Below are 9,798 nucleotides of genomic sequence, written 5' to 3' on the forward strand. Positions count from 1 at the left end.
CAATGTAGCCTTGCAAGGTAGGTGAGAAAGACCTAAGATTATCCAGGGAGCATCATGAGCCAGTTTGGTGTAGTGGTTAAGAGCGCGGGACTCTAATCTGGAGAGCCAGGTTTGATTCCCCACTCTTCCACTTGAAGCCAGCTGGGAGACCTTGGGTCAGTCACAGCTCTCTCATCAGCTCCACCCACCTCTCAGGGTGTTTTGTTGTGGGGATAATAATGGCATACTCTCTGAGTGGGCATTAAGTTGTCCTGAAGGGCGGTATATAAATCGATAATGATGATGATTGAGAATTTGCACTCAGAGCCTAGTTTGACAATCAAACCACTGCACCAAAATAGCTTTCATGCAGAAATAAGCAAAATCTGTCCTCTTAAGACAGTAAACCATCATTAATATATGCAGTTTGTGGGTAGAGATGTTTTTCTTGCCACAGGCTGTCGGAGGGCTTTGGGCGGAAGGGTGCAATATGGAGGTCCTTTTCCTATTACCACAGTATTTGTCATGGATGTAGATAGAAGCTGTTCAGGTTTTGGACACAGCCAACAGCTGAACTTCACTACTGTGCCTAATCAGAGTCAAATGCAAAAGCTTGCAAGCTGTTTTGTATTGTCTTAAGATTTTGTTAAGATTTTGCTTTGAACAAACATGGCCGCTTGTAACCTTAATCAACAGAACAATAAGTTACAGAATTATAGGCTTATTCACCAAGTGAGGAATGTCTATCCACTTTTTCCTAGTTGGTGTAACTAGAAAATGTGAGATGTCCTCCCCATCTCCCTTTTGTGGCCCTAGTGGCGCAGGCTTAGATCGTATGAATGAGTTCCATGCGTGCTTGATAGTCTCTGCTGGACAGCACGCTTCCTCTAAAGCCTGTTTGAGCAAGAGCACTGATCTTGCACAAGTGAAGTTATTTGGAAAGAGAGAGCTCTCTTTCTGGCTGAGACAGTCTAGTATGCATGGAAGTCATTCATAAAATCAGAGCTGATGTGTTTAGGTTTCACTTAAAATTCTCACCTGGCCTGTAGCTGTAGGGAGACTGCCTTTGGAAGAAGGGTTCAGTTTAGAACAGAAACAAAGCAACAATTATCATAGCAGCCTAGAGCAGCAGGTTTTACTGGTCAAACCAAAGCAAAACTCAGGATACTATTATTCTACACTTTCTAAAAAGCTGTCACTTTTCACTATGGGGAAGCTTCAAGTAAAAACAGTACGGAGTGTCATATTTTGTTCTGCACTGTATGGGGAATCTTGGACTATTGTTTTTCATCTCAGTGTCCTTAAAGATATAGCAGTTCTAGAACTCGCTACAATTTTATTTACTTATTTAAAACACTTGTATGCGGCCTTTCCACCCTAAACAGGGCTCCCAAGGTGGCAAACATTAAAACACTAACAAACCATTTCAAACAGTGAGCTAGATGGCCCAGCTCTGCCAAAACAATGGCATATGACTTTAAGCTTCTATGGATCTTAAGCTATGACTTACTCAGCAAAAAAAAAATCATGTTTCACGTATACTGGATGTCACAGCTTTCAGTACAGTGTCCAGTTGTGGGCATTGGAACATACAAGATGCATCTCATAAGTATATGCTTTGAACATGTCCAGTTATTTCATCCTTTGGGGAGGAAATCATTAGTCATATTAATTAGAATGTATTAGAATACTCATTTTTTGAGGATATTTATGTACTTATAAACTGTCTCATGGAACCCAACTGATGGTCAGTGACAATGGACCCTCCACATGCCCTTACAGTTGCTAAAATACTTATAGCAAGGGCTTTTTTTCTGGGAAAAGAGGAGGTGGAACTCCGTGGTGGAACTCAAGACCGCACAATTATGTCACTTTGGGTCAGCTGGAACAAGGGGGGAGTTTTTTAAAGTTTAAATTGCCCTAGGTGAAAATGGTCACATGGTTGGTGGCCCCGCCCTCTGATCTCCGGACAGAGGGGAGTTTAGATTGCCCTCCATGCTGCCAAGCAGCACAGAGGGCAATCTAAACTCCCCTCTGTCTGGAGATCAGGGGGCGGGGCCACCAGCCATGTGACCATTTTAAGAAGGTTCCGGAACTCTCTTCCATAGTGTTCCTGCTGAAAAAAAGCCCTGCTTATAGCATGGGAAGGACAAAAGCCCACTTCCCATAATTCATTAGATTGAGGACCTCAACATTTGAGCACCTTGCATATAGACAATTGCATCTGGGCTTATTTTTAGATATCTTTTGCAGAAGCTCATTATAGAGTTGCCACCGTTGGGTTTTTTCTTTCTTTCTACAAATAAATATTTTTTTAAAAAGTTTAAAACATTTTAAAACAATTTCAATTTAAAACATTTAAAATAGTATTAAAACAATTCAATATATACAGCCCCCCATCTGGAATGCAAATGTTCTCTGCTGCTTGGCAGGAAGATGCTCAATGACCAAACTAAGTTATGGTGAGCTTGCCCCAAAGTAGGTTGCCTGTTTGGGCTCAGACAACCAGCTGATCTTCACACACTGGTAAGTGATTGCTTGGGAAAAGATCCTCTGTAATCCCCTGTAATGATGTTTCAATCAGAAAGGGCTCAGTGCTCTTTTAAAGATTGTTGTTCTGAATCTGTTCTGGGAAGGATGTAAAGAGACTGATGGTTAACTGAGATACAGAAATGCCATTGATGTTGGTTGCTGTCAACTGGCAGAGGTGGAAAAAGGAGTGTCCCCCGCCCCCCAGTGGGAAGTATGCCTTGGAGGCAAATAAGGATTAAACTTGGGTGTGTGTGTGGTCATATTATGTACTAATTTTTAGCCCACCTTTCACCTTCAGTTCCCAGGCAGCCAAACAACAGGAATTAAACAAAAAATTAAAACTGCATTCGCTCAGCAAGCCAATCATTAACACCACAATCAAAGCAAAAACATAGCAGAAAAGTAACAAACAGGTAGAAAAATTATTAATGGAAAGTGCATAAAAATAATATCGTCTTTATCTGGCAACTAAATATATTCCACCACCCAAATGTCCATGGGAAGAGCATTTGGCAACTGGGGGTGCCACCACCAATGGCCACTAACTAGACATGGTAGCATTCAAGGATCTGACCTGTGGACATCGACACTGAACTCAGCTATTTAAAAATGGCCTGCAGCATAGTGGAACCAAGAGAACCTGTTTCCAACCACACCTTTTCAAATGAAAAAAAAAAGCTGTGAGGGGCTGTTTTGGCACTCAAAAAGGTGCTGAGGAGGGGGGCAGATTGCTTGGACTTGCTGTGCTGCAGACCCGATCAGTTCCAGCCTCTCACGGCATTTTTAAATGGCTGTGTTCAGCTCTAAAATGGCGTTGACATCCACAGGTCACACCTGTGGGTGCCGTAATGTCTAGTTTGGTCCTGATAAGGCTCTCTTCGTTGGTCGACATCCAACTAATTTCCAAAGGCTGGGTCCTTGGTGAGCTCATATAGAAGTAGTGGAAAAGAGCGAAGAGAACTTGATTCTCGAAAGCTTATTCTACAATAAAATTGGTTAGTCTTAAAGGTGCTACTGGACTCTTTGATTCTGGAAGACTATTGTTAGTCTTCTAGGTGCTACTGGACTCTTGCTCTTTTCCACTGCCACAGACAGACTAACAGGGCTATCCATCTTGATCATCTAGAAGTAGGCAGTGCTTAAGAGCCTAGCTACAAGTGACGCCTTACACAGGTTGGACACTTGTCAGCTTCCCTCAAGTTTTGATGGGAAATGTAGGCGTCCTGGTTTTACAGCTTGGCTCTCCATTACAGCTGCAAGACCAGGATGCCTACATTTCCTATCAAAACTTGAGGGAAGCTGACAAGTGTCCAACCTGTGTCAGGCGTCACTTGTAGCTTGGCTCTCAGATAACCGGGTCACAAGCTATATAGAATGTCAAAACCAGCACCTTGTAGATAATGACTGTTTTTTAATAGTTAAAAAGTCTTTAATAACGATATTTTACAAATACTTTGTAGATTTAATGAATGCCAGGAGCAGAGAATGACTGTGCCTTTGGTTTCTCGAGACAATCGAAGACGAGGCCTAAATAGTAAAAAATAATAATTCTAGAGCTTTAGAAGATGGTGCAACAAACCTGATTCATCAGTTCCGTGCTCCCAGAGAGGGAAAACTGCATAAAGGTATACATTAAGAGTAATGAGAGTTTCATGCTACAAAGGGGCAATGTACCCTGAATTCACTGGGCCCACTATATTTAGAAAGAGGTATACAGTACATTCTAAGGTAGGATTTAGGTGAAGTTTCAGGGACAGCAATGAAGAATGATGGAAGAATGAAGCATAGAACAGGACAGAACACGGTGACTCCTAAGAATAAAACAAGGTCTTCAGAAATGAGCAACGAGCAGCTATTCTCATATACAAGCGAAAGCAAAACAGCTTTGATTGTGGTGGGAAGGAAAGCGTGAAGAACATAAAGTTACCAGGAGTGCAAGGTGCCCCTTTCTGCCAAGCGTAGAGCCGCACGGTCCCCGCATAAGAGACCTGTGGCACCGAAGGCGAACCCACCCATCAGCACTGGGTAGATTTCTCACTGGAACGGTGGCTCCCATCTATTACCTTTTCCTCCAGACAGTAAATGGCAACCATTTGGTTGCATGTACCAGGGGACAGTAACAGCTAAACATGTTACATCTGTGTCTTTTAATTCCACCCTTCCCATCAGGGCACCCCCCCCCGGCCATTTTACCCTCACACCAAGGTAGGCATGAATACATGAAACTACCTGATACTGACTCAGACCGTTGCTTGTCTCAAGGTCAGTATTGTCTACTTGGATTGGATACAGCTCTTTAGGTTTTTAGGCAGAGGTCGTTCACGTCTCTTCCCACAATCCTTTAAACTGAAGGTGTCAGGAATTGAACCTGGCACCTTCTGCATGCAAAGCGGATACTCTACCGCTGAGTCATGGTCCCTACCAAAGAGATGGTGCGGTACAGAGACCACAAGAAGCGTTGGATGAATGAGCTGGAAGCCACAGTGGCTGTATCCTAACTATTATTTATCAGGGCTTTTTTTCCGGGGAAAGAGGTGGCAGAACTCAGTGGGTTACCCTCGGAGAAAACAGTCACATGGCTGGTGGCCACGCCCCCTGATCTCCAGACAGAGGGGAGTTTAGATTTCCCTCTGTGCTGCTGAGTGGCATGGAGGGCAATCTCAACTCCCCTCTGTCTGGAGATCAGGGGGCGTGGCCACCAGCCATGTGACCATTTTCAAGAGGTTCCAGAACTCCGTTCCCCTGCATTCCAGCTGAAAAAAAGCCCTGATTATTATCCAACTTTTCATCCAAGGACTCAAGGCGGCATACATAGTTCTTTCCCCCTTTTGTTTTCACAACAACCCTGCGAAGTAGGTTAAGCAGAGAGAGCATGACTGCCCCCAAAGGCACCTACTTCATGGCTAGGTGGGGATTTTAAACGCTGATATTTCTGGTCCCATACTAACTCTTACACAGCACTGTCTCTTCCTCTTACCTTACGAATAAAAATTTAGCTTTATTCATTTAAAACATTCCTCTTCCATTTTTCTACTGCATACTCAAAGCAGTTTTCCAACCTGCTCCTAGCTGCATAGCCACATACTTAGTTCAGTTTCTTGATCTCAGTCTGAAGTCGTGATGGAAGATTAGAGAGGTTACATGCCAAGGTGGTACATGGCTTCTATGCCAGCTGCGGAAAGATTTGGCGCATGGGGCCATGATCTTGCAGTGCAACTACCCAGATCGATGGCAGGCCACCACAGAAAGGAGGATAACCAGAGGCAAAAACGTTCAGGCCCTTGTACTTATTAGGCATGACATTCAGGGGAGGGGGAATTCTGGTTCATACAGCAACTCTTACGCCCCTTACAATGTCAGGCTCAGCTGATATTCTGACTCAGCCATTGAGGGAGTATCACAGCCTATGCATTCTGTTGCCTCTCCAGCAACTGTGTTGGGATTTTTGCAAGTGTCCCATTTTCAGTCATGAAAGAGTTAAATTGTTGTTCTGTTTGTTTAGTCAGATAGCTAGTTAGCGCATAGGACCACTTAAAAAGGTAAAGGTAGTCCCCTGTGCAAGCACCGAGTCATTACTGATCCATGGGGGACATCAACGTTTTCTTGGCAGACTTGTGGTTTCTTGGTGGTTTGCCATTGCCCTCCGCAGTCATCTACACTTTACCCCCAGGAAACTGGGTACTCATTTTACTGACCTCGGAAGGGTGGAAGGCTGAGTCAACCTTGAGCTGGCTACCTGAACCCGGCTTCCACCAGGATTGAACTCAGGTCGTGAGCAGAGCTTGGGCTGTAGTACTGCAGCTTACCACTCTGCGCCACTTAGGCCTCCAGTAAAAATTCCCACCATAGAAAGGGGAGTCTTTAGTCCTAATGAAGGAATCTAGGATTGTCTATTGGATGCGCCAGTTTATTGGGGGCAATTAGCTAGCAACATATACTAAGGTTTTATTGCTCTTTGTTCAGTTATAAGTCTCTCTCAGTCTTTCTCTCTAATCATCAAGATGTAGCTAGTTAGATACTCTGTTTTCTTACCAAATGTACCCTTTCCCCTAATATGTACTAAAAGTATTTTTCTAGAGCTAAAACCACAGAAGTATGTCTACTTATTTCCAATGGGCTCATATCAAACTCTGCAAACTTACCTCTTTTTAATTCTCACCACCAACAAACTGTCTCTCTTCCCGTTCTTACCTGCAGCTTGCTGGTTTCTCTTTGTCACTCAGGTTGCAAGAAGGTGCCTTTCAATCTTTGTTTTATACTGAGCTGTTTGACTTGTACTAAATAATTTGCAAGTTAAATAAATATATATTTTAATAAATCTCTATCACATCTCCCCCATTAGCTGTCTTTTTTTCTATCCAGAGAAGTCCCAAACTCTTCAGCCTTTTCTCATAGGAAAGGTGGTCCAACTCCTTAATTACCTTGCACTGCCCTCTTCTACCCCTTTTTCCAACTCTGTATTGTGTTCTTGATGTGTGGCAAATAGAACTGTGTGCAGTATTCCAAATGAGGCTGCACCACTGATCTATACAGGGGAATTAGGTTGTGGCTGAATTTGTTCCTTTGAGTGGCTGCCCCTCCCCAACCCACACCCCCAAACCTCATTCTAAAGCTCCACAAAGCAGAATTTTGCATATTTTTAGGAGTTTAATTTTTTTTTAATTCTAAAGCCAGCAAAGTTGCTTGGATAGAATGATATTCTTCAGGCACATCTCGATTCAAAATCCAATTTAAAGACTGGCTTACTGGTTGCCTTTGATGAAATCTATGTTTTTGGCACTTGCGTAGCCATGAAGGCAAACTTGTGACCAGGGCTTTTTTTCAGCTGGAATGTGGTGAAACGGAGTTCCAGAACCTCTTGAAAATGGTCACATGGCTGGTGGCCCCGCCCCCTGATCTCCAGACAGAGGGGAGTTTAGATTGCCCTCCACGCTACTGGATCTAATCTAAACTCCCCTCTGTCTGGAGATCAGGGGGCGGGGCCACCAGCCATGTGACCATTTTCTCCGAGGGCAACCCACTGAGTTCCACCACCTCTTTTCAAAGAAAAAAAACCCCTGCCTGTGACTGAATCTTCAATGCAATCCATGTGATAGCACTGGGGACCTAAGGCTCCTGAAAAAACACTGTGGATGTAAATCAACGCACATGTATTTTGCACTGTAGTGCTGTGGGGCCTGCTGCAATATAAACAAGATGATATCGGAAACAAGGCAGCTTGGGAAAGACACCAGGAGACCAATTACTTGATTTTCCTCAGGAGGCAGCCAGCTCCACAAAGGCCAGAGAGCCTTGCCACAGGAGACTGCTTCCTATATGGTGGCTGTTGATGGTGCTCAAGTTTTTATTAAAGCCACCCCCTCTTCAAATGCAGTCAATCAAAATGGCTTTCATTTCATTCATTTTAGGTGAAACTGATAAAGCTTGACCTGTACTTTAAATGTTAGAGAAATACAGAAAGGAGTTCTGTGGCGCTTGAAAAACCCACACATGTATGGCAGAAGGTGATGTTGTGGGCTGGACCGTAGGTAGAGATGGGCACGATCCAAAAAAAATTAACGATTCAGCTGATCGTGGATCAGCACCAGTGACGATCCGGAATTAATGATGCACACCGATCATCTCCCGTTCCCGAGCCGTGGATCGTGGATTGTGGATCATGGAGGCCAAAGTGGGCCACGCTGCTATTCCCAGCTATGTGGGAAGGTGGGTGGTGGCGGCAGCTGCCGGGCGTGGCGGGCACGGGGAGGCGGTGACGAGCCGCCTCCCCTCAGGTCCCATTCAGCAACACAGGAGGTCTGTGTTTGGCTGTCAGAGCTGCCTATCAGGGTTTGAAGGGATGAGATTGGAGTGCCCATGGCTACAGAACACCCCCTTCCCCCTCCCTCCCCTGGGTGTCTTCTCCCAACTTGTGACTGCTTTGCTGCTCCATGGTTGGAAGGAAGCCCTGCTGATCAAGGAAAGCTGGGCTTCCATTTGGGTTTCCAGGACGACAGAAGGAGGGCAAACAGAGCTCAGGCTTTCCCCTGGCTCTGTTGCCAGGAGAATAGATTACTGGTGCCTGAGTGTCTGGATCCCTGATCCGAGCCTGAACGCAACGATCCAGGCCTCTCCCGATCGCTGGACCGTTGGCCGTGGACGATCACGATCCGCCGGGTCATGATCACGCGATCGCCATTATCGTGGGGGTTTTTCGATCGTAATGCAGATCATGCCCATTTCTAACCATAGGGCTGTGGCTGAGTGGTAGAGCATCTGTGGTAGGCCCAGAAAGTCTCCGGCTCAGCCGCCAACATCTTCTCCACAAAAGCTTCTGCTACATTAATCTGTCACTCGGCTGAAACAAAATCAAAACGGCATCTTACGGCACCCGAAAGATGAACAAAACTGTCAGCGAGATAAGTAGCTTCAGGCAAGGCAAAGTGAAGTATTCTCACCAGTTTGATGTCATTCCAGAAGTATCTGTTTTATTCTTCTCCCATAGGGAATACCTGAACAACAACAGAATGTTCATAGCGAATAAACAGGCCGTGTGTTGTTCGCCTTGCTTTATTTTATCAATCCAAAGGGCAGATATAGGGGTTCCTGTTTGTATCAGCAAGGCTTTATTTCAGTCAAGACTTAATGCTATCTATTGCCAAAAGTCAGGGCTCAGCTATGTAGAGTGATAATACACATCCTTGTCCATTCTTAATACCAAAGAGAACGGAGATTTAATACAGCAAAAAAATAAGTTTATATTACATTTTTCCTATTTGGTTACTTCATTTATACCCTGCCTTTCTCCCAAGTAGGGACCCAAAGCAGCTTACAGTGTTCTCCATGCCTTCAGTTCATCTTCACAACAACCCTACAAGGTAGGCTAGGCTGAGAGGGTATGGATGGCCCAAGGTCAGCCAGTAAGCTTCCATGGCAGAGTAGGGCTTCAAACCTGGGTCTTAGGGATCCTTGTCTGATACTCCAACCCTCACCTTTTCAATTTTGCCAAATAAGGTATGTGAATGACTGCCTTATTGAGAAAGCATAACAGTTTGCGTCCAAGAGTCTATCCTGCAGTACCGCATAACAGGTTTTTGGATGCAAACCACTGGACTCAAAGATAATTCTATTAGAATACATAAAAATGGTTGGTAACTTCCTCAGACACTGTCAATTCCGCTTACCGCTGCTAAGATGGCTATTGCAGCATATTGGAATAAAACAGAACCCTCCCTTCTACTATAAAATATCGGTTTAATCATATTTGGAATGTAGCTTGAGTAACTCAATTAACATATTACCAGAGGA

This window comes from Eublepharis macularius, chromosome 2 (assembly GCF_028583425.1).
Source record: "Eublepharis macularius isolate TG4126 chromosome 2, MPM_Emac_v1.0, whole genome shotgun sequence".
Lineage (NCBI taxonomy): Eukaryota > Metazoa > Chordata > Lepidosauria > Squamata > Eublepharidae > Eublepharis > Eublepharis macularius.